This window comes from Mirounga leonina, unplaced genomic scaffold, assembly GCF_011800145.1.
Source record: "Mirounga leonina isolate KUSES-001 unplaced genomic scaffold, KU_Mleo_1.0 Mir_178, whole genome shotgun sequence".
NCBI lineage: Eukaryota > Metazoa > Chordata > Mammalia > Carnivora > Phocidae > Mirounga > Mirounga leonina.
In genome coordinates this window covers 4689459-4711658 of record NW_023270464.1, presented here as the reverse complement: position 1 = coordinate 4711658, position 22200 = coordinate 4689459, and the positions used below count along the sequence as shown (strand labels likewise).

The window sequence follows — 22200 nt, the reverse complement described above, 5'->3', positions numbered from 1 at the left end:
ATATATATATATATATATATATATATATATATATATATATATATATACACTATATGTTGACTAATTGAATTTAAATGAAAATAAGCAAAAATTTGTGAGCTATTGGTATTGCCAGTTGTTCATGATGGGAACTCTGACCAAATAAGTTTTACCCAATAAGGACACTGGTGTTCAAAGTACTTGGAAAATAAATCTATGTCTTAAAGAATGAAACAATCAGGAATACAAAAACTATTTCAAAGGTACTTTTGTAGAAATAAATAGGAAATTCTTCAAAATATGAAAGGAACTCCCTCATGACTTCATGTTCCTTTGATCACATAGGCTCACCTTACACCAGGATGATGGAGTATATGAATCACAATTTAAATGCTATTAGCAGAATATGGAAGGAAAACATAAAAAAAAAACATGACTTTTGAAAAATAGACTGAAAATTGCCTTGATCATAAGGAACAAGTATATTTTAGTGATGGGAAATATGTTTTACTGAAAAACAATTCCATATAAAATCACACTGACACTTCATGAGAGAGAAATTATTGTACTAAGAAAATGAAATTGAAGCCAAAAATAAATGAGCCTAAAAAGTAAAATTATTGAAAATGCAGAGAGTTTAAATAATGAATCAGAAGAGCTAGGCCTACTTGTGACAGAACAGATAGATGGATGGATAGATAGATGATAGATAGATAGATAGATAGATAGATAGATAGATAGATAGATAGATAATAGAGGATAGATAGATGATAGATGATGATGATAGATAGATAGATAATAGATAGATAGATAGATAGATAAATAGATAAATGATAGATGATAGATAATAGAGATATAGAAACATAAACGAAGACTAGGGGCCAATTTACAATGTTTTTAAGAAAGTAGATATGTATGGATTTGCCAATACACAATAATTATACATCCATTGGTTCACTTATTATGAACATATTCATGTATTAAATGGTTTATACAGATATAAAGAAAAAGAACACAAAAAATAACGCAGATGGAAAGATTGTTCTGACAAATATCCTACTTCTCATTAAACAGATTACTTCTGAAAAGGAAGAAAAGCAACATACCCACACAAATGCAACACCACCGAGCTCCAAGAAGAGGCCCAAAATCGTGTGTGCATGGGCATCATGCTCTGTAGTAAGCCCGGCATTCTGCTTGGACAATGTGGCAAGGGAGATCTTCCATGGTGTTCCATGCCCTATCAAACCCTGTTCAAAACGAAACATGGTACAACCTTGAATGCCACAAGGGGCTTATTCCGCGCAGCTTCCAAGACTGGGCCACACCAACTGGGGCTCCCAAACAAAAACCCAGTAAATCATGGCCGAAAAATATAAACTTCAGGAACCCTGTGTGCCTGGCTTTCCACACGGTCGGGGGTGGGGGTGAACATTAACAATACTCAAAATCTCTTGGAGACCAAATGTTCCATTCATATGGGATCAAAGAAAAGGCACAGATTTTCAGGAATGCTATGCTTCAATCACAAATCCAAGGTTAAAAACACAGATCTGAAGACTGGCAGCTTGTGGGGGCAGGGGCAGGTGCCAAGGAGCAGGGCGTTTTGACAGCTGGCTTACCCCTCTCCCCAGATGCCATCCCCAGATGAAGATCCTGCCCTGAGGGCCAAGTCTTGCTAGGCCCAGCCCCGGCAAGAGGCCCAATGTCTCAAGCTCTTGCACCACCTCCAGGGCATCCCAATCTACAGTAAGCAACCCCGGTAAGCAGGTTTGGGGGATGGATAGCACCCACCCATATTGCCAGTGCCTTGCTTGGGTCAATGATGAGAACTCATATTGTCCTGAAGAGAGATGATGACCTAAAAATCATGCTCAATAAGATTACGCTGAGTCCCAATGGAGGGGACCATTCTGGAGTCAGCATCCCGAGAATGCTTAGGGTGATGGGGGAGTACTGAAGTTTGGGGCTTGAGGCGACCAATCCCTTGAGGCTCCCCACTGTGGCTGTGGACTGACTGTGGGTCTCCAGGTGCCTAAGAGGGGCTCAGGCCTTCAGACTTGCCTACCAACACATTCCCTCCCAGGACGACTCCCGGGGAGCCATTGCTTAGCAACCCTGGGCTCCTTGTGTCTTTCAGTGGGCAATGGTGACCAGGGTCTCAGCACAGCCTCAATCATAGCATGTGAGTGGAAGCCACTGGGTTTGGAGGGAGGCCACAGATGCCATTGGAGTGGATTTGGGAGGCCCGTGTCTGGGTGGAGGCCGCATGGTCATGGGGTCGGGAGCCCTGGATGTCTGGAGAGGGTGGGCTTACCACTTGAAGGTCCACCCTTGGGCCATCCAAGGTGCAGGGGAAGCGAAAGTTTGGCCAGGTCCCTGACAAGGAACGGAAAGTGCAGGGATGCTGCAGTGAGCCCATGTTCAGCTCAGGGCTCATGCTGCTTCACGGTGTACCCCATGGGCCCATCCAGATGGTGGACGTGGACCCCTTGGGGCCACAGGCAGTTATCTCCCATAGCCCTGGGCTGTTCCTGAAGCCCTGGGACTTGGCCAGTTGCCCTGGGCAGGAGAGCCCAGAGCTCCTTTCATGCGTTGACTCCCAAGGAGCTTGGGGCCCCTTGGGGCAGCTGGGGAATTCCCCTCCCTGATCCCTTTGGCCATTGAGACAGGAAGGCCCCATTAGGCCTAGGAGGGGAATCTCAAGTCCCTGCAGGCAAGAGGCGATGGCCCTGGGCCTCTTGCGGCAGCACTCTAGACCTGAGGGAGTGATCACAGGGAAGATGCCCAACAGGTGCAGGGAGAGGTCCCCCCTGCATGGTGGGCAGTGGGCAGCATGCCTTTGTTGTACGCATGCAGTTGGCCCAGCATCTATTCCTCTGCCTTGGGGGCCCTGGAGACCGTGGCTCCTCATGTGCTCAAGGGCATCTGCCCAGCAGTGGATGCCACAGATGGCCAATCGGTGGGAGGGTGAATGCCTGGCCCTACCTACCAGGGCACACCCCCTTCATGCTGGGCCCTGTGACCACACATGTTAACTCTCGGGAGCCTGTATGCCGGGAATTCTGGGGGGCAGCATCAGCAAGGCTCAGCTCCCCTGGGGGGAGCCACACTCTCCATTGTTTTGGGGTCCAGGTATGGGCAGCTATAGCCTGTAGCCTGCCCCTTATTTGTGGATCCCACCGTGTGCCAGCCAGCCTCAGGCCTTGCCACGTGGTGCCAGGCTTTTGGGACTGGCAGCTCTCGGCCACAGGGGCAGGTGCCCCAGAGCAGGGCGTTCTGACAGCTGGCCTACCCCTCTCTCCCCAGATCCTGTACCCAGACGAAGATCCCACTCTGAGAGCAAAGTCTTGCTAGGCCCAGCCCTAGCAAGAGGCCCAACGTCAGGTGCCAACATACCCCAATGGGGCATCCTGCTCTACAGTAAGCACCCCTGGTAAGTAGGTTTGGGGGATGGGGAGTGCCTTCCCAGGTACCAATGCTTTGCTTGGGTCAATGATGAGAACTCATATTGTCTTGAAGAGAGATGATGACCTAAAAATTATGCTCAATAGGATTACGCTGAGGCCCAGTGGAGGGAACCATCCCCGGGTCAGCATCCCGACGATGCTTGGGGCCCTGGGGGAGCACCACAGTTTTTGGCTTGAGGTGACCGATCGCTTGGAGTTCCCCGCTGTGGCTATGGTCTGACTGTGGGCCTCCAGGTGCCCAAAGGTGCTCAGGCCTTTGGCCTTGCCTGCCGACTCATTCCCCCTACCAGGACGCCACCCAGAGAGCCATTGCTTAGCAACCCTGGTCTCCTTGTGTCTTTCAGTGGGCCATGGTGTCTAGGGTCTCGGTGCAGCCTCAACCATGGCAGGTGAGTGGAAGCCACTGGGCTTGGAGGGAGGCCACAGACACCATCGTGGTGGGTTAGGGAAGCCCATGCCTGGGAGGCGGCCATGTGGGCATCGGGCCAGGGGCCCTGGAAGTCCGGAGAGGGTGGACTTACCCCTTAAAGGTCCGCCCTTGGGACATCCCATGTGCAGGGGAAGTGAAAGGTTGGCTGGGTCCCTGACAAGGACCGGAAAGTGCAGTGACACCGCCGTCAGCCCATGTTCAGCTGAGGGCTCTTGCTGCTTCATTGTGTGCCCCATGAACCCATCCAGATGGAGGATGTGGGCACCTTGGGGCCACTAGCAGCTGTCCCCCTCAGCCCTGGGCTGTTCCTGAAACCCAGGCCCTTGGCAAGGTGTCCATGGTGAGAGAGTCCAGAGCTCCAGTTGCATGCACCTGACTCCGAAGGAGCTTGGGTCCCCTTGGGGCAGCTGGGGAATTCCCCTCTCTGATCCCTTGGGCCACCGAGACACGAAGGGCCCACCAGGCCTAGGAGGGAAATCTCAAGTCCCTGGGCGCAAGAGGCGATGGTCCTGGGCCTCTCACGGTGGCACTCTAGGCCTCTGGGAGTGATCCCAGGGAATAGGCCCAGCATGTACCAGGAGAGGGCCCCCCTGCATGGCGGACAGTGGGTGGCATGCCTTGATTGCATGCATGCAGTTGGCCCAGCATCCATTCCTCTGCCCTGGGAGTCCTGGGGGCCATGGCTCCCTGTGTCCTCGAGGGAACCAGCCCAGCTCTGGGTGCCATAGATGGCCAATCAGTGGGAGGGCGAGGGTCTGGCCCTACCTACCAGGGCAAGCACACTTCATGCCAGGTCCCACGCTCACAGGGTGCTACATCTCTGGAAGCCTGTGTGCCAGGCCTTCTCCTGGGGGGCAGCATCAGCAAGGCTCAGCTCCCTCTAGGGCCACAGTCTCCATTGTTTCAGGGTCCAGGTATGGGCCTCTCTGCTCCGGTAGCCTACCCCTTGTTTGCAGTCTCCTGCTGTGTGCCGGCTGGCCTCAGGCCTTGCCATGGGGCGCCAGGTGTTCGGGAGTGGCAGCTCTTGACTAAGGGCAGGTGACTCAAGTCAGGGCATTTTGAAAGCTGGGCTACCCCTCTCTCCACAGATCCCATCTCCAGACGAAGATCCTGCCCTGAGGGCCAAGTCTTGCTAGGCCCAGTCACAGCAAGAGGCCCAGTGTCTTGTACACCTGCAACCCCCTTCCAGAGTATCCCGCTCTACAGTAAGCACCCTTTAAGCAGGTTCAGGGGATGGGAGAGTGCCTGACAGTGTCACCACTGCCTTGCATGGGTCAAATATGAGAACTCATATTGTCTCGAAGAGAGGTGATGACCTCAATATCATGCTCAATAGGATTATGCTGAGGCCCAATGGAGGGGACCATCCCGGGATTAGCATCCTGAGGATGCTCGGGGCCCTGGGGGAGCACCACAGTTTGGGGCTTGAGGCGACCAATCTCTTGAGGCTTTCTGCTGTGGCTGTGGTCTGACTGTGGGTCTCCAGGTGCCCAAGAGGGGCTCAGGTGTTCGGCCTTGCCTGCTGAACCATTCCCCCTCCCAGGACGCCTCCCAGGGAGCCATTGCTTAGCAACCCCGGTCTCCTTGTGTTTTCCAGCAGGCCATGGTGGCCAGGGTCTCGGCACAGCCTCAACCATAGAAGGTGAGTGGAAGTCACTGGGTTTGTAGCGAGGCCGCAGATGCCATTGGAGTGGGTTTGGGAGGCCCATGTCTGGGTGGCTGCTGCATGGGCATTGGGTAGGGGACCCTGGATGTCTGGAGAGGGTGGACTTCCCCCTTGAAATCCTGCCCTTTGGCCATCCTACTTGCAGGGGAAGGGAATGTTTGGCTGGGTCCCTGACAAGGACCGGAAAGTGCAGGGACACCGCCGACAGCCCACGTTCAACTGAGGGCTCTTGCTGCTTCATGGTGTGCTGCATGGGCCCCTCCAGATGGTGGACATGGGCCCCTTGGGGCCACTTGCTGCTGTCCCCCTTGGCCCTGGGCTGTCCCTGAAGCCCAGGGCCTTGGCAGGATGCCCCAGGCAGGAAGCCAAAGCTCCTGTGGCATGCACCCGACTCCAAGGAGCTTGAGCCCACTCGGGCAGCTGGGAGCTTCCCACCCCAATCCCTGGGCCACCGAGACAGGAAGAGCCCAACAGGCCTAGGAAGGGAATCTTGACACCCTGGGCAAACAGAAGATGGCTTTGGGCCTCTTGCCATGGCACTCTAGACCTGAGGGAATGATCCCAGGAAGAGGCTAAGCAGGTGCAGGGAGAGGGCCCCCTTGCATGGTGGGCAGTGGGTGGAATGCCTTGGTTGTGTGCAGGTGGTTGGCCCGGCATCCTTTGCTCTGCCCTGGGGGCCCTGGGGGCTGTGGCTCCCCTTGTCTTCGAGGGCACCTGCCCAGCTCTGAGTGTCACAGATGGCAAATACGTGGGAGGGCAAGGGCCTGGCCCTACCTACCAGGGTATGTACCCTGCATGCTGGGCCTTGTGCCCACAGCATGCTACCTCTTGGGAAGTGTGTGTGCCGCGCCTTTTGGGGGGCAGCCTCAGCAAGGCTCAGCTCCCTTGGGGGCCATGCTCTCTATTGTTTCAGGGTCCAAGTAAGAGCATCTCTGCTCCTGTAGCCTGTCCCTTCCTTGTGGTCCCCCCCATGTACCCACTGACCTCACACCTTGCCATGTGGCACCAAGCTTTCAGGACTAGCAGCTCTTGGCTGAAGGGGCAAGTGCCCTAGAGAAGGGCATTTTGACACCTGGCCTACCCCTCTCTCCCCAGATCATGTCCCCAGACAAAGATCCCGCCCTGAGGGCCAAGTCTTGCTAGGCCCAGACATGGCAAGAAATGCAACATCTTGTGCCTCTGCCCCACCCCCAGGGGCATCCCACTGTACAGTAAGCATCCCTGGTAAGCAGGTTCGGGGGACGGGAGAGCACCTGCCTGCATAACGACTGCCATGCTTGGGTCAATGGTGAGAACTCATATTGTCTCAAAGAGAGATGATGACCTCAATATCATGCTCAATATGATTATGCTGAGGCCCAATGGAGGGGACATCCTGGGGTCAGCATCCCGAGGATGCTCGGGGTCCTGGGGGAACACTGCAGTTTGGGGCTTGAGGCGACTGATCCCTCGAGGCTCCCTGCTGTGACTGTGGACCTACACGTGCCCAAGAGGGGCTCAGGACTTTGGCCTTGCCTGCCGATCCATTCCACCTCCCAGGACGCCTCCAGGGGAGCCATTGTTTAGCAACCCTGGTCTCCTTGTTTCTTTCAGCGGGTGGTGGTGGCCAGGGACTCGGTGTGGCCTCAACCATGGCTGGTGAGTGGAAGCCACTGGACTTGGAGGGAGGCTGCAGATGCCATCAGGGTGGGTCCGTGAGTCCACTGTCTGGGTGGCGGCCACATGGGCATCAGGCCGGGAGCCCTAGATATCCAGAGAGGGTGGAGTTCCATCCTTGTGCCATCCCACATGCAGGGGAAGTGGAAGTTTGGCCGGGTCCCTGACAAGGACCGGAAAGTGCAGGGAAGCCATAGTCAACCCATGTTCAGCTGAGGGCTCTTGCTGCTTCATGGTGTGCCCCATGGGCCTGTCCAGAGGGTGGACGTGGGCCCCTTGGGGCCAATGGTCCGTGTCCCCCTTGGCCCTGGGCTGTTCTTGAAGCCCAGGCCCTTGGCAAGTTGCCCTGGGAGAGAGAGCCCAGAGCTCCTGTAGCATGCACCTGACTCCCAGGGATCTTGGGGCCCCGTGGGCATCTGGGAAGATCCTCTACCCAATCTATTGGACCGCCAAGACAGGAAGGGCCTGTTGGGCCTAGGAAGGGAATTTCAGTCCCTGGGCAAAACAGGCAATGGCATGGGCCTCTCAATGTGGCACTCTAGACTTGAGGGAGTGATCCTGGGGAAGAAGGCCAGCAGGTGCCAGGAGAGGGCCCCCTACACGGGGGGCAATGGGCGGCATGCCTTGGTAGCGTGCATGCAGATGTCCTGGCATCCATTCCTCTGCCCTGGGAGCCATGGGGCAATGGCTCCCTGTGTCCTCGAGGGCACCTGCCCAGCTCCAGGTCCACAGATGGCCAATCCATGGGAAGGCAAGGGCCTGACCCTACCTACCTGGGTACGCACCCTTCATGCCTGGCCTCATGTCCACAGCGTAATCCTATTGAGCATGATTTTTAGGTCATCATCTCTCTTCGAGACAATATGAGTTCTCATCATTGATCCAAGGAAGGCACTGGCGACACAGGCGGGCGCTCTTGGGAAGCCTGTGGGGCTTCTGGGAAGGCAGCATCAGAAAGGCTTGGCTCTCATGGGGGCCATGCTCTTTGTTGTTTAGGGATCCAGGTATGGGCATTACTGCTCTTGTAGCCTGCTCCTTCCGTGCTGTCCCCCACGATATGCCAGCTGCCTCACGCTTTGCCACACAGTGCCAGGCTTTCCAGACTGGCAGCTCTTGGCTACAATGGCAGGTGCCCTGGAGCTGTGCATTTTGACACCTTGCCTACCTCTCTTTCCACAGATCCTGGCCCCAGACAAAGATCCCGCTCTGAGGGCCAAATCTTGCTAGGCTCAGCCACTGCAAGATGCCCAACAACTCGTGCCCCCCCCCTCCCCCCAGGCATACCCCACTTCAGCAAGCACCACCGGTAAGCAGGTTCGGGGGATGGGAGAGCTCCTGCCTGTGTTGCCAGTGCCTTCCTGGGATCAATGATGAGAACTCATGTTGTCTCGAAGAGAGATGATGACCTAAAAATCATGCTCAATAGGATTACGCTGAGGCCCAGTGAGGGGATCATGCCGTGGTCAACATCCTGAGGATGCTTGGGGCCTTGGGCAAGTGCTGCAGATTGGGGTTTGAGGTGACCGATCCCTCAAGGCTCCCCACTGTGGCTACGAACTGACTGTGGGCCTCCAGGTGCCCACGAGAGGATCAAGCATTTGGCCTTGACTGCTGACCCATTCTTAGTCCAGGGATGCCTTCCGAAGAGCCATTGCTTTTCAACCCTGATCTTGTCTTTCATGAGCTGTGGTGGCCAGTGTCTCGGCATGGCCACAACCATGGTAGGTGAGTGGAATCAAGTGTGCTTGGAGGGAGGCCACAGACGTTGTTGGGGTGGGTTCATGAGGCCCGTGTCTGGGTGGTGGCTGCATGGGAATAGGGCTAGGAACCCTGGATGTCCGGAGAGGGTGGACTTCCCCCTTGATGGTCTGCCCTTGGGCCATCCCACATGCAGGGGAAGCGAAAGATGGGCCAGGTCCCTTACAAGGACCGGAAAGTGCAGGGACGCCACCGTCACCCAGTTCAGCTGAGGGATCTTGCTGCTTCATGGTGTGCCCCATGTGCCCATCCAGATGGTGGACGTGGGCCCCGTGGGACCACTGGTGGCTCTCCCCTCAGCCCTCAGCTGTTCCTGAAGCCCTGGCACTTGGCAAGGTGCCCTGGGCAGAAGGGCCCAGAGTTCCTGTCGCATGCACCTGACTTCCTGTCGCATGCACCTGACTCCAGGGGTTTGGGCCCCCTCGGGGCAGCTGGGAGCTCCCCTGCCTGATCCCTCGAGCTGCTGAGAGAGCAAGGGCCCACTGGGTCTAGGAGGGGAATCTCAAGAACCTGGGCACAACAGGCAATGGCCCTGGGGCTCCCGCCCTGACACTCTAGACTTAAAGGAGTTATCCAGGGAAAAAGTCTCAGCAGGGGCAGGGAGAGCCCCCCACCCTGTACGGCGGGCAGTGCACAGCATGCTTGGTTGCATGCATGTGTTTCACCCAACATCCATTCCTCTACCCTGGGGAACATGGCGGCCATGGCTTCACATGTCCTCGAGCGCACCTGCCCAGCTCTGGGTCTCACAGATGGCCAATCCGTGGGAAGGTGAGGCCTTGGTCCTACCTACCAGGACAAGCTCCTTGCACACCGTGCCCTGGTCCCACACTGTGCTACCTCTCAGAAAGCCTGTGTGCCAGCCTTCTCCTGGGGGGCAGCCTCAGCAAGCCTCGGCTCCCTTGGGGGCCACACTCTCCATTGTTTTGGGATCCAGGTATGGGCATCTTGGCTCCTGTAGCCTGCCCCTTTCTTGTGGTTCTGGACATGTGTCAGCTGGCCTCACACCTTGTCATGCGGCACCAGGATTTCGGGACTGGCATCTCTTGGCTGCAGTGATAGGTGCCCCGGAGAATGGCATTTTGACATCAGGCCTAAACCTCTCTCATCAGATCATGTACCCAGACGAGGATCCTGACCTGAGGGCCAAATCTTCCTAGGCCCAGCCCTGGCAAGAGGCCCAGTGTCTCCTCCCCGGCACCATCCAGGGTAATCCACTCTACAGTAAGCTCCCCTGGTAAGTGGATTCAGGGGACAGAAGAGTGCCCGCCTGCATTGCTACTGCCTTGCTTGGGTCAATGATGAGAACTCATATTGTCTCGAAGACAGATGATGACCTAAAAATCATGTTCAATAGGATTACACTGAGGCCCAATGGAGGGGACCATCACTGGGTCAGCATCCCAAGGATGCTCAGGGCCCTGGGGGAGAGCTGCTGTTTGGAGCTTATAGTGACCATTCCCTCGAGGCTCCCCGCTGTGGGTGTGGTGTGACTGTGGGCCTCCAGGTGCCAAAGAGGTGCTCAGGCCTTCTGCTTTGCCTGCTGACTCATTCCCCCTCCAGGACGCCTCCCAGGGAGCCATTGCTTAACAACCCTGGTCCCCTTGTGTCTTTCAGTGGGCCATGGTGGCCAGGGTCTCCATGTGGCCTCAACCATGGCAGGTGAGTGGAAGCCACTGGGCTTGCAGGGAGGCAGCAGATGCCATCAGGGTGGGTTCAGGAGGCCCATGTCTGGGAGGCGGCTGCATGGCCATTGAGCTGGGAATGCTGGATGTCCAGATAGGGTGGGTGTCTCCATTAAAGGTCCCCCCTTGGACCATCCCACACGCAGGGGAAGTGAAAGGTTGGCCAGATCCCTGACAAGGACCAGAAAGTGCAGGGATGCCACCGTCCACGTTCAGCTGAGGGCTTTTGCTACTTCATGGTGTGCCCCATTTCCCATCCAGATGGTGGACTTTGGCCCCTTGGGGGCCACTGGTGGCTGTCCCCCTCAGCCCTGGGATGTTCCTGAAGCCTCGCCCTTGGCAAGGTGCTCTGGGCAGTGGAGCCCAGAGCTCCTGTTGCATGTAACCGACTCTCAAGGAGCTTGGGCCCTCTCAGGGCAGCTGGGGAGCACCCTCCATGATCCCTTAGGCCACTGAAGCAGGAAGGGCTTACTAGGACTTGGAGGGGAATCTTGAGTCCCTGGGCAAAACAGGCAATGGCCCTGCGCCTATTGTCGTGACACTCTAGACCTGAAGGAGTGATCCAGAAGAGGCCCAGCAGGTCCAGGGAGAGGGCTCTCTTGCATGGCGGGCAGTGGGCAGCATGCCTTTGTTGTGTGCATGCGGTTGGCCTGGCATACATTCCTCTGCTTAAGGACCCTGGGGGCCATGGATCCCATGTCCTTGAGGGCACCTGCCCAGCTCCAGGTGCCACAGATGGCCAATCCATGGGAGGGCAGGGGCTTGGCCCTACCTACCAGGGTACTCACACTTCATGCTGGTTCCAGCCCCCACAGTGTGCTACCTCTCAGGAAGCCTGTGTGCTGGGTCTTCTTGGGGGGCAGCATCAGTAAGAATCTGTTCCCTCAGGGGACACACTCTCTGTTGTTTTGGGGTCCAGGTATGGGCATCTCTGCTACTGTAGTCTGCTCTTTCCTTGGGGTCCCCTGCCGTGTGCCAGCCAGCCTCAAGCCTTCCCATGTCCTGCCATGGTTTCAGACTGTCAGCTCTTGGCTGCAGGGACAGTGCCCCAGTGCAGGATGTTTTGACACCAAGGCTACCTCTCTCTCCCCAGATCCCGTCCCAGATGAAGATCCTAGTCTGAGGGTCAAGTCTTGCTAGGCCCTGCACCTGCAAATAGTCCAACGTCTCTTGCCCCCATCCCCGCTCATCCAGGGCATCACGCTCTAAGTAAGCACTCCGGTAAGCAGGCTCGGGGGATGGGAGAGCGCCTGCCCACGTCACCACTGCCTTACTTGGGTCAATGACGAGAACTCATATTGTCCCAAAGAGAGATGATGAGCTAAAAATCATGCTTAATAGGATTACGCTGAAGCCCAATGGAGGGGACCATTCCTGGATCAGCATCCTCAGGATGCTCAGGGCCCTGGGGAATGCTGCAGCTTGGGGCTTGAGGTGACCGATCCCTCGAGGTTCCCCCTGTGGCTGTGGCCTGTGGGCCTCCAGGGACCCAAAGGGGTTAAGGCCTTCAGCCTTGCCTGGCCACTCCTTCCCCCTCCCAGGATGCCTCCCAGGGAGCCATTGCTTGTCAACCCTGGTCTCTTTGTGTCTCTCAGCGGGCCATGCTGGCCAGGGTCTCAGTGCAGCCTCAACCATGGCATGTGAGTGGAAGCTCCTGTGTGTGGAGGGAGGCTGCAAATGCCTTCGTGGTGGGTTCGGAAGGCCCGTGTCTGGGAGGTGGCTGCATGGGCATCAGGCCAGGTGCCCTGGATGCCCGGAAATGGTGGACTTCTCCCTTGATGATCCGCCATTGGAACATCCCACATGCAGGGGAAGCTAAATGTTGTCAGGGTCCCTGACAAGGACTGGAAAGTGCAGGGACACTGCTCTCAGCCCACATTCAGCTGAGGGAACTTGCTGCTTCACGGTGTCCCCCATGGGACAATCCAGATGGTGGATGTGGGCCCCTTGGGGACACTAGTAACTGTCCCCCGTGGCCCTGGGCTGTTCCTGAAGCTCTGGCCCTTGGTAAGGTGTCCCTGGCTGGAGAGCTCAGAGCTCCTTTGCATACTTTGGCTCCCAAGGGGGCAGCTGGGGAGCTCCCCTCCCCGATTCCTTTGGCCGCTGAGACAGGAAGGGCCCACAGGTCCTAAGAGGGAAATCTCGAGTCCCTGGACACAACAGGTGAGAGCCTGGGCCTCTCATGGCAGTATTCTAGACCTGAGGGAGGGATCACAGGGAAGAGGCCCAGCAGGTGCAGGGAGACACTCCCCCTTGTACAGAGGACAGGGGATGGCCTGTCTTGGTTGCATGCACACTTTGTTGGCCTAGCATCCATTCCTCTGGCCTGGGGGCCCTGGGGGCAGTGTTTTCCTGTGTCCTCGAGAGCACCTAACCACCTCCAGGTAACAGAGATGGCCAACGGTGGGAGGCCAAGGGCCTGGCCCTACCTACCAGGGCATGCACCCTTCATGCTGGGCTGGGGGCCCACCATGTGCTACGTCCCAGGAAGCCTATGGGCCTGGCCTTCTCCTGGAGGCCAGCATCAGCAAAGCTTGGCTCCTTTGGGGGCCACGCTCTCCTTTGTTTCGGGGTCCAGGTATGGGCATCTCTGCTTCTGTAGCCTACCCCTTCCTTACGTTCCTCTGCCGTGTGCTGGGCATCCTCATGCCTTGCCACGCATTGCCAGGATTCTGGGAGTGGCAGCTCTTGGCAACAGGGGCAGGTACCCCGGAGGGGCGTTTTGAGACCTGGCCTACCCCTCTCTCCCCAGAGTGTGTCCCCAATTGAAGATCTTGCCCTGAGGGCCAAGTATTGCTAGGCCCAGCACCGGCAAGAGGCCCAATGTCTCATGTCTCTCCATGACCCCAGGATAACCTGCTCTACACTAGGTACCCCTGATGAGCAGTTTTGGGGGATGGAGAGCGCCCATTCGGGTCGCCACTGCCTTCCTTGGGTCAATGATGAGAACACATATTGTCTCAAAGAGAGATGATGACCTAAAAATCATGCTCAATAGGCTTACTCTGAGGCCCAATGGAGGGGCCAATCCAGGATCAGCATCCTGAGGATGCTGGGGGCCCTGGGGGAGCACTGCAGTTTGGGGCTTGAAGCGACCTATCCCTTGAAGCTCCCCATATTGGCTTTGCCTTACTGTGGGCCTCAAGGTGCCCATGAGGAGATCAAGCCTTCGGCCTTGCCTGCCGACCCATTCCCCCTCCTAGGACGCCTCCCAGGAAGTCATTGCTTAGCAACCCTGGGCTCCTTGTGTCTTTCACTGGGCCATGGTGGCCAGGGTCTCTGTGCAGCCTCAACCATGGCAGGTGATTGGAAGCCACTGGCTTGGTAGGAGGTCCCAGACACCATTGGGGTTGTTTTGGGAGGCTGGGTCTGGGTGGCGGCCGCATGGGCATCAGGCTGGGAGCCCTGGATGTCAGGAGAGGGAGAACTTCCCCCTCAAAGGTCCACCCTTGGATCATTCCACGTGCAGGGGAAGTGAAATGTTGACCGGGTCCCTAACAAGGACCAGAAAGTGCAGGGACGATGCTGTCAGCCAACTATCAGGTGAGGGCTCTTGCTGCTTCATGGTGTGCCCCATGGGTCTGTCCAGATGGTGGACGTGGGCCCCTTGGGGCCATTGGCGGCTGTCCTTCTCAGCCCTGGGTTGTTCCTGAAGCCACAGCCGTTGGCAAGATGCCCCAAGCGTGATGGGCAAGATGCCCCAAGAGCTCCTATTGCATGCACCTGACTCCCAAGGAACTTGGTCCCTCTTGTGGCAGCAGGAGAGCTTCCCTTCCTGATCCCTTGGGCCACTGAGACTGGATAGGGCCTGCCGGGCCTTGGAGGGGAATCAAGAATCCCTGGACGCAACAAGTGATGGCCCTGGGCCTCTCTCTGGGGCACTCTAGTCCTGAGGGAGTGTTCCTAGGGAAGAGGCCCAGCGGGTGCAGGAAGAGGCCTCCCCTGCATGGTGGACAGTGGGCGGCCCTCCTTGATTGGGAGCACGTCTTTGGCCCGGCACTCATTCCTCTTCCCTGGAGGCCCTGGGGAAGCACCTGCCCATCTCCGGGTGCAACAGATGGCCAATCCATGGGATGGCGAGGGCCTGGCCCTAGCTACCACAGCATGCATACTTCACGCCCGGGCCTGCGCCCACAGCATGCTACCTCTCAGGAAGACTATGTGCTGGGCCTTCTCCTGGTGGCAGCATCCACAACACTCGGCTCCCTCGGGGGCGACCCTCTCCATTGTTTAGGCGTCCAGGTATGGGCATCTCTGCTCCTGTAGCCTGCCCCTCCTTGCGGTCCTCTGCCGTATGCTGGTCTGCCTAATGCCTTGCCATGCAGAACCAAGCTTTCAGAACTGGCAGCTTTTGGCAGCTGACACAGGTGCCCCACAGCAGGACATTTTGACACCTAGACTACTACTCTCTCCACAGATCCTGTCCCTAGATGAAGTTCCTGCCCTGAGATTCAAGTCTTGTTAGGCCAAGCCCTGGCAGGAATCCCAACGCCTTGGGTCCCCACCCCCCACCAGGGCATCCCACTCTACAGTAAGCACCCTGGGTAAGAGGGTTCAGGGGGTGGGAGAGGGCTTGCTGGCATTGCCATTACCTTGCTTGGGTCAATGATGAGAACTCATATTGTCTTGAAGAGAGATGATGACCTAAAAATCATGCTCAATAGGATTACACTGAGGCCCAGTGGAGGGACCATCTCGGAGTCAGCATCCTTAAGATGCTCAGGACACTGGGGAAGTGCTGCAGTTTGGGGCTTGAAGTGACCAATCCCTCAAGCCTCCCCGCTTTGGCTGTGGCTTGACTGTGGCCCTCCAGGTGCCCAAGAGGTGCTTGGGGCTTTGGCCTTGCCTGCAGACCCATCCCCCTTCCAAGGACACCTCCCGGGGAGCTACTGCTTAGCAGCCCTGGTCTCTTTGTGTCTTTCAGCAGGCCTTCATGGCCAGGGTCTCGGTGTGGCCACAAACGTGGCAGGTGAGTGGAGCTACTGGGCTTCGAGGGAGGCCATAGCCGCCATCCATAGTGGGTGCGGGAGGCCTGTGTCTGGGGGCAGCCACATGAGGGTTGGGTTGGGAAACCTGGGTGGCCGAAGAGGGTGGATTTCCCCATTGAAGGTCCACCCTTGGGCCATCCCAGGTGCAGGGGAATCAAAAGAATGGCCAGGTCCCTGACAAGGGCCTGAAAGTTCAGGGATGCCGCTGTCAGGCAACGATTAGCTGAGGGACCTCCCTGCCTCACGGTGTGCCCCATGTGCCCATCCAGATGGTGGATATAGGCCCCTTGGGGCCACTGGCGGCTGTCCCCCTTGGTCCTGGGGTGTTCATGAGGCCCCAGTCCTTGGCAAGTTGCCCTGGGCTGGAGAGCTCAGAGCTCCTGTCGCATGCACCCAACTCCCAAGGAGCTTAGGGCCCCAGGACAACTAGGGAGCTCCCATCTGCAATCCCTTGGGTTGCCGAGACAGGAAGGGCCAACCTGGCCTAGGAGGGTAATCTTGAGTCCCTGGGCACAACAGGCGATGTCCTTGGGCCTATCGTCAGGTCACCTAAGATCTAGGGAGTGATCCTGGTTATGAGGCCCAAGAGGTGCAGGGAGAGGGCCCCCGTGCACAGCGAGAATGGGCGGGATGTCTGGTTGTGAGCATGCCTTTAGCTGAGCAACCATTCCTCTGCCCTTGGGACCCTGAGGGCCATGGGTCCCCATGTCCTCGAAGGCACCAGCCCAACTCTGGGTGTCAGAGATGGCCAATTCGTGGGATGGCAAGAGCCTGACTGTACATACCAGGGCACCCACCCTTCATGCCTGGCCCAGATTCCACAGTGTGCTACCTGTCAGGAAGCCTGTGTGCCAGGCCTTCTGGGGGGCAGCATCAGCAAAGCTTGGCTCTCATGAGGGCCACACTCTCTGTTGTTTTGCGGTCCAGGTATGGGCATTTCTGCTCCTGTAGCTTGCCCCTTCCATGCGGTCTCCCACCTTATGCTGGCCAACCTCACACCTTGCCACACAGCACCAGGGTTTCCAGACTGGCAGCTCTTGGCTACAATGGCAGGTGCCCCAGAGCACTGCATTTTGACACATTGGCTACCCTTCTCTCCCCAGATCCTGTCGCCAGACGAAGATCCTGCCTTGAGGGCCAAGTTTTGCTAGGCCCAGGCACTGCAAGATGCCCAATGTCTCCTGCCTCCACCCCTCCCCCTGGACATCCCACTCTACATTAAGCACCCCTGGTAAGCAGGTTCGGGGGACGGGAGAGCACCCCACATCACCACTGCCTTCCTTGGATCAATGATGAGAACTCATAATGTCTCAAAGAGAGATGATGACCTAAAAATCATGCTCAATAGGATTACGCTGAGGCCCAATGGAGGGAAAAATGCCAGGGTCAGCATCCCGAGGATGCTCGGGACCCTGGGAGAGTGCTGCAGATTGGGGCTTGAGGCAACCATTCCTTCAAGGCTCCCCACTGTGGCTATGAACTGACTGTGGGCCTCTAGGTGCCCACAAGTGGATCTAACCTTTGGCCTTCTCTGCTGACCCATTCTACCTCCAAGGACACCTACTGAAAGCCATTGCTTTGCAACCCTGATCTCCTTGTGTCTTTCAGAGGACCATTGTGGCCAGTGTCTCTGCGCAGCCACAACAATGGCAGGTGAGTGGAAGCCACTGCACTTGGAGGGAGGCCGCAGATGTCGTTGGGGTGGGTTGTGAGGGAATATGGCTGGAAGCCCTGGATGTCCAGAGAGGGTGGACTTCCCCCTTGATAGTCTGCCCTTGGGCCATCCCACATGTAGGGGAAACAAAAGTTGGGCCGGGTGCCTTACAAGGACTAGAAAGTGCAGGGATGCCGTCATCACCCAGTTCACCTGAGGGATCTTGCTGCTTCATGGTGTTCCCCATGGGCCCATCCAGATGGTGGACATGAGCCTTGTGGGACCACTGGTGGTTGTCCGCCTCAGCCCTTGGCTTTTGCTGAAGCCCTGGCACTTGGCAAGGTGTCCTGGGCAGAAGAGCCCAGAGTTCCTGTCACATGCACCCGACTCCCAAGGAGTTTGGGCCCCCTCAGGGCAGCTGGGAGCTCCCCTCCCTGATCCCTTGGGCTACTGAGACAGCAAGGGCCCACCGGGTCTAGGAGGGGAATCTCAAGTTCCTGGGCACAACAGGCGATGGCCCTGGGGCTCTCGCCCTGACACTCTAGACCTAATGGAGTTATCCAGGGGAAGAGACTCAGCAGGTGCAGGGAGAGGCCCCCCACTGCGTGACAGGTAGTGCACTGCATGCCTTGGTTCCATGCACATGTTTGGCCCAGCATCCATTCCTCTGCCCTGGGGACCCTGGGGGCCATGGCTTCCCATGTCCTCTAGGGCACCTGCCCTCGAGGGTGTCATAGATGGCCAATCCATGGGAGGGTGGGGCCTTGGCCCTACCTACAAGGACAAGATCCCTCCATGCCATGTGTCGCTCCCAAACCATGCTACCTCTCAGGTAGCCTGTGTGCTGGGTCTTTTCCTGGGGTGCAGCCTCAGCAAAGCTCGGCTCCCTCAGGGGCCACGCTTTCCATTGTTTTGGGGTCCAGGTATGGGCATCTCGGCTCCTGTAGATTGCCCCTTTCTTGCAGTTCCTGCCATGTGCCATCCGGCCTGAAGCCTTGCCAGGGGGTGCTACAATTTTGGGACTGGCAGCTCTTGGCCACAGGGGTAGGTGCCCCAGAGAATGGCGTTTTGACACCAGGCCTACTGTCTCTCCCCAGATCACGTATCCAGACAAAGATCCCACCTTGAGGGCCAAATCTTCCTAGGCCCAGCCCTGGCAACTGGCCCAATGTCTCCTGCCCTGACACCCTCCAGGGTAATCCACTCTACAGTAAGCTCCCCCCGTAAGTGGATTCGGGGGACAAGGGAGTGCCTCCCTACATTGCTACTGCCTTCCATGGGTGAATGTTGAGAGCTCATATTGTCTCAAAGAGAGATGATGACCTCAAAATCATGCTCAATAGAATTATGCTGAGTCCCATTGGCAGGGTCCATCCGAGGTCAGCATCCTGAGGATGCTCGGGGCCCTGGGGGACCACTGCAGTTTGGGGCTTGAGGTGACCAATCCCTCGGGGGTCCCTGCTGTGGCTATGGACTGACTGTGGGCCTCCAGGTGCCCAAAGGTGCTCAGGCTTTTGACCTTGCCTGCCGACTTATTCCTCCTACCAGGATGCCTCCAAGGGAGCCATTGCTTCGCAATCCTGGACTCCTTGTGTTTCTGTGGTCTGTGGTGGCCAGGGTCTCCATGTGGTCTCAACCACGGAAGGTGATTGGAAGCCATTGGGCTTGGAGGGAGGTCAAGAAGCCATAGGGGTGGGTTTGGGAACTGGTATCTGGGTGGTGGCTCCATGGGCTTAGGGCTGGTTGCCCTGGATTTATGGTGAGGGTGGACTTACCTCTTGAAGGTCCACCCTTGGGCCATCCCACCTGCAAGGGAAGGGAAAGTTTGGCCGTGTCCCTGACAAGGACCGGAAAGTGCAGGGACACCACCGTCAGCCCACGTTCAGCTGAGGGCTCGTGCTGCTTCATGTGATGCATTGGCCTGTCCAGATGGTGGACCTGGGACCCTTGGGCCACTGGCGGCTGTCCCCCTTGGCCCTGGGCTGTTCCTGAAGCCCTGGCCCTTGCCAAGGTGACCCAGGTGGGACAGCCCAGAGCTTCTGTCACACGCACCCAACTTCCAAGGAGCTTGGGCCTCCTCGGACCAGGTGGGGAGCTCTCCTCCTTGATCCCTTGGGCTGTCAAGACAGAAAGGGCCCACCAGGCCAAAGAGGGGAATCTTGAGTTTCTGGGTACAACAGGCGATAGCACTGGGCCTCATGCAGCGGCACTCTAGACCTGAGGTAGTGATCCCAGGAAGAGGCCCATCAGATACAGGGAGAGGGCCCCCCTGCAAGGGGTCAGTGGGCAGCATGACCTGGTTGCAGGCATGCAGTTGGCCCGGTATCCATTCCTCTGCCCTGGGGACCCTGGGCCATGGCTCTCCATGTCCTTGAGAGCACCTGCCAGGCTCAGGGTTCAACGGATGGCCAATACATGGGAAGGCGAGGGCCTGAACCTACCTACCAGGGCACGCACCCTTCACAGCTGGCCCCCCACACACAGCGTGCTACCTCTCGGGAAGCATTTGTGCCATGCCTTCTTCTAGGGGGCAGCATCAAAAAGGCTTGGCTCCTTCAGGGGCCACACTCTCCATTTTTTCGGGGTCCATGTATGGCCATCTCTGCTTCTATAGCCTGCCCCTTCCTTAAGGTCACCCACTATGGGCTGGCTGGCCTAAAGCCTTGCCACGGGGCACCAGGCCTTTGGGACCAGCACTTTGTGGCTGCAGGGGCAGGTTCCACACAGCAGGGCGTTCTGACACCTGGCCTACCCCTCTCTCCCCAGATCGTGTCCCCAGATGAAGATTCCGCCCTGAGGGCCAAGTCTTGCTAGGCCCAGCCCCTGCAAGGGGCCCAAAGTCTCATGACTCCGTCCCCCCCGGGGCATCCCGCTCTACAGTAAGCACCCCAGAAAGCAGTTTCGGGGGACAGCATAATGCCCGCCTATGTCGTCACTATCTTCCTTGGGTCAATGATGAGAACTCATATTGTCTCAAAGAGAGATGATGACCTAAAAATCATGCTCAGTCGGATTACGCTGAGGCCCAATGGAGGGTCAAACCTGGATCAGCATCCCAAGGATGCTGGGGGCTCTGGGGGAGTGCTGCATTTTGGGGCTTGAAGTGACCGATCCCTTGAAGCTCCTCATGTTGGTTGTGCATTACTGTGGGCCTCAAGGTGCCCACAAGGGGATCAAGCCTTCTCCCTGCCTGCCGACCCATTCCCCCTCCTAGGACACCTCCCAGGGAGTCATTGCTTAATGACCCCGGGCTCCTTGTTTCTTTCACTGGGCCATGGTGGCCAGGGTCTCTGTGCGGCCTCAACCATGGCAGGTGATTGGAAGGCACTGGCTTGGTGGGAGGTCTCAGACACCACTGGGGTGGTTTCGGGTGGCCAGGGTCTCAGTGTGGCCACAAACATAGTAGGTGAGTGGAGTCACTGGGCTTCGAGGGAGGCCATAGACACCGTCCGGAATGTGTGCAGGAGGCCTGTGTCTGGGGGCGCCCACATGAGGGTCAGGCTAGGAAACCTGGATGGCTGGAGAGGGTGGATTTCCCCATTGAAGGTCCGCCCTTGGGCCATCCCAGGTGCAGGGGAATCAAAAGAATGGCCAGGCCCCTGACAAGGACCAGAAAGTGCAGGGATGCCACTGTCAGGCAACGATTAGCTGAGGGACCTCCCTGCCTCACGGTGTGCCCCATGTGCCCATCCAGATGGTGGATATAGGCCCCTTGGGGCCACTGGTGGTTGTCCCCCTCAGACCTGGGGTGTTCATGAGGCCCCGGACCTTGGCAAGTTGCCCTGGGCCAGAGAGCACAGAGCTCCTGTCACATGCACCCAACTCCCAAGGAGCTTGGGCCCCCTCGGGGAACTGGGGAGTTCCCCTCTCCAATCCCTAGGGCCGCCGAGACAGGAAGGGCCAACCTGACCTAGGAGGGTAATCTTGAGTCCCTCGGCACAACAGGCGATGTCCTTGGGCCTATCGTAGCAGCAATCTAGATCTGAGGGAGTGATCCCAGCAATGAGGCCCAGCGGTGCAGGGAGAAGGCCCCCGTGAACAGTGGGAATGGGCGGCATGCCTGGTTGTGAGCACGCTGTTAGCGCAGCATCCATTCCTCTGCCCTCAGGACCCTGAGGGCTGTGGGTCCCCATGTCCTTGAGGGCACCATCCCAATTCCGGGTGTCAGAGATGGCCAATCTGTGGGAGGGCGAGGCTCTAACTGTACATACCAGGGCACCAACCCTTTATGCCTGGCCCAGAGTCCACAGCGTGCTACCTCTCAGGAAGCCTGTGGGGCTTCTGGGGGGCACCATCAGCAAAGCTCAGCTCTCATGAGGGCCATGGTCTTTGTTGTTTCGTGGTCTAGGTATGGACATTTCTGCTCCTGTTGCTTGCCCTTTCTGTGCGGTCCCCCACCGTATGCCAGCCGGCCTCACACCTTGCCATGTGATGCCAGGATTTCTGGACTGGAAGCTCTTGGCTACAATGGCAGGTGCTGGGAGCAGTGGGTTTTGACACCTCGCCTACCCTTCTTTCCCCAGATCCTGTCCCCAAATGAGGATCCCACCCTGAAGGCCAAGTCTTGCTACGCCCAGGCACTGCAAGATGCCCAAAATCTTGTGCCCCCACCCCTCCCCCTGGACATCCCACTCTACATTAAGCACCACTGGTAAGCAGGTTCGTGGGACAGGGGAGTGCCCACCTGCGTTGCCACTGCCTTCCTTGGGTCAATGATGAGAACTCATAATGTCTTGAAGAGAGATGATGACCTAAAAATCATGCTCAATAGGATTACTCTGAGGCCCAATGGAGGGGATCATGCCGTGGTCAGCATCCTGAAGATGCTCAGAGCTGCAGATTGGGGCTTGAGGTGACCATTCCCTCAAGGCTCCCCACTGTGACTATGAACTGACTGTGGGTCTCCAGGTGCCC

General features: G+C 57.2%; 14 non-coding genes across 14 annotated transcripts; 13 read left to right on the top strand and 1 right to left on the bottom strand.

Moving 5' to 3' along the window:
* The first annotated feature begins 1795 nt into the window (after positions 1 to 1795).
* On the top strand, positions 1796 to 1876 carry LOC118023281. The gene has a single exon (XR_004682746.1). It is a non-coding gene; the product is annotated as a small nucleolar RNA SNORD115 (small nucleolar RNA).
* Positions 1877 to 3468: 1592 nt separating this feature from the next.
* LOC118023271 lies at positions 3469 to 3549 on the top strand. The gene has a single exon (XR_004682736.1). It is a non-coding gene; the product is annotated as a small nucleolar RNA SNORD115 (small nucleolar RNA).
* Positions 3550 to 5150: 1601 nt separating this feature from the next.
* Positions 5151 to 5231, top strand: LOC118023228. The gene has a single exon (XR_004682702.1). It is a non-coding gene; the product is annotated as a small nucleolar RNA SNORD115 (small nucleolar RNA).
* Positions 5232 to 6824: 1593 nt separating this feature from the next.
* On the top strand, positions 6825 to 6905 carry LOC118023227. Its single transcript, XR_004682701.1, has one exon. It is a non-coding gene; the product is annotated as a small nucleolar RNA SNORD115 (small nucleolar RNA).
* A 1099-nt stretch (positions 6906 to 8004) lies between these two features.
* LOC118023229 lies at positions 8005 to 8085 on the bottom strand. Its single transcript, XR_004682703.1, has one exon. It is a non-coding gene; the product is annotated as a small nucleolar RNA SNORD115 (small nucleolar RNA).
* A 477-nt stretch (positions 8086 to 8562) lies between these two features.
* Positions 8563 to 8643, top strand: LOC118023290. Its single transcript, XR_004682755.1, has one exon. It is a non-coding gene; the product is annotated as a small nucleolar RNA SNORD115 (small nucleolar RNA).
* A 1608-nt stretch (positions 8644 to 10251) lies between these two features.
* On the top strand, positions 10252 to 10332 carry LOC118023284. The gene has a single exon (XR_004682749.1). It is a non-coding gene; the product is annotated as a small nucleolar RNA SNORD115 (small nucleolar RNA).
* Positions 10333 to 11920: 1588 nt separating this feature from the next.
* On the top strand, positions 11921 to 12001 carry LOC118023222. The gene has a single exon (XR_004682696.1). It is a non-coding gene; the product is annotated as a small nucleolar RNA SNORD115 (small nucleolar RNA).
* Positions 12002 to 13577: 1576 nt separating this feature from the next.
* On the top strand, positions 13578 to 13658 carry LOC118023218. The gene has a single exon (XR_004682692.1). It is a non-coding gene; the product is annotated as a small nucleolar RNA SNORD115 (small nucleolar RNA).
* Positions 13659 to 15243: 1585 nt separating this feature from the next.
* Positions 15244 to 15324, top strand: LOC118023272. The gene has a single exon (XR_004682737.1). It is a non-coding gene; the product is annotated as a small nucleolar RNA SNORD115 (small nucleolar RNA).
* A 1591-nt stretch (positions 15325 to 16915) lies between these two features.
* LOC118023295 lies at positions 16916 to 16996 on the top strand. Its single transcript, XR_004682759.1, has one exon. It is a non-coding gene; the product is annotated as a small nucleolar RNA SNORD115 (small nucleolar RNA).
* Positions 16997 to 18564: 1568 nt separating this feature from the next.
* Positions 18565 to 18645, top strand: LOC118023231. The gene has a single exon (XR_004682704.1). It is a non-coding gene; the product is annotated as a small nucleolar RNA SNORD115 (small nucleolar RNA).
* A 1587-nt stretch (positions 18646 to 20232) lies between these two features.
* Positions 20233 to 20313, top strand: LOC118023287. Its single transcript, XR_004682752.1, has one exon. It is a non-coding gene; the product is annotated as a small nucleolar RNA SNORD115 (small nucleolar RNA).
* A 1679-nt stretch (positions 20314 to 21992) lies between these two features.
* LOC118023283 lies at positions 21993 to 22073 on the top strand. Its single transcript, XR_004682748.1, has one exon. It is a non-coding gene; the product is annotated as a small nucleolar RNA SNORD115 (small nucleolar RNA).
* Positions 22074 to 22200: the final 127 nt, after the last annotated feature.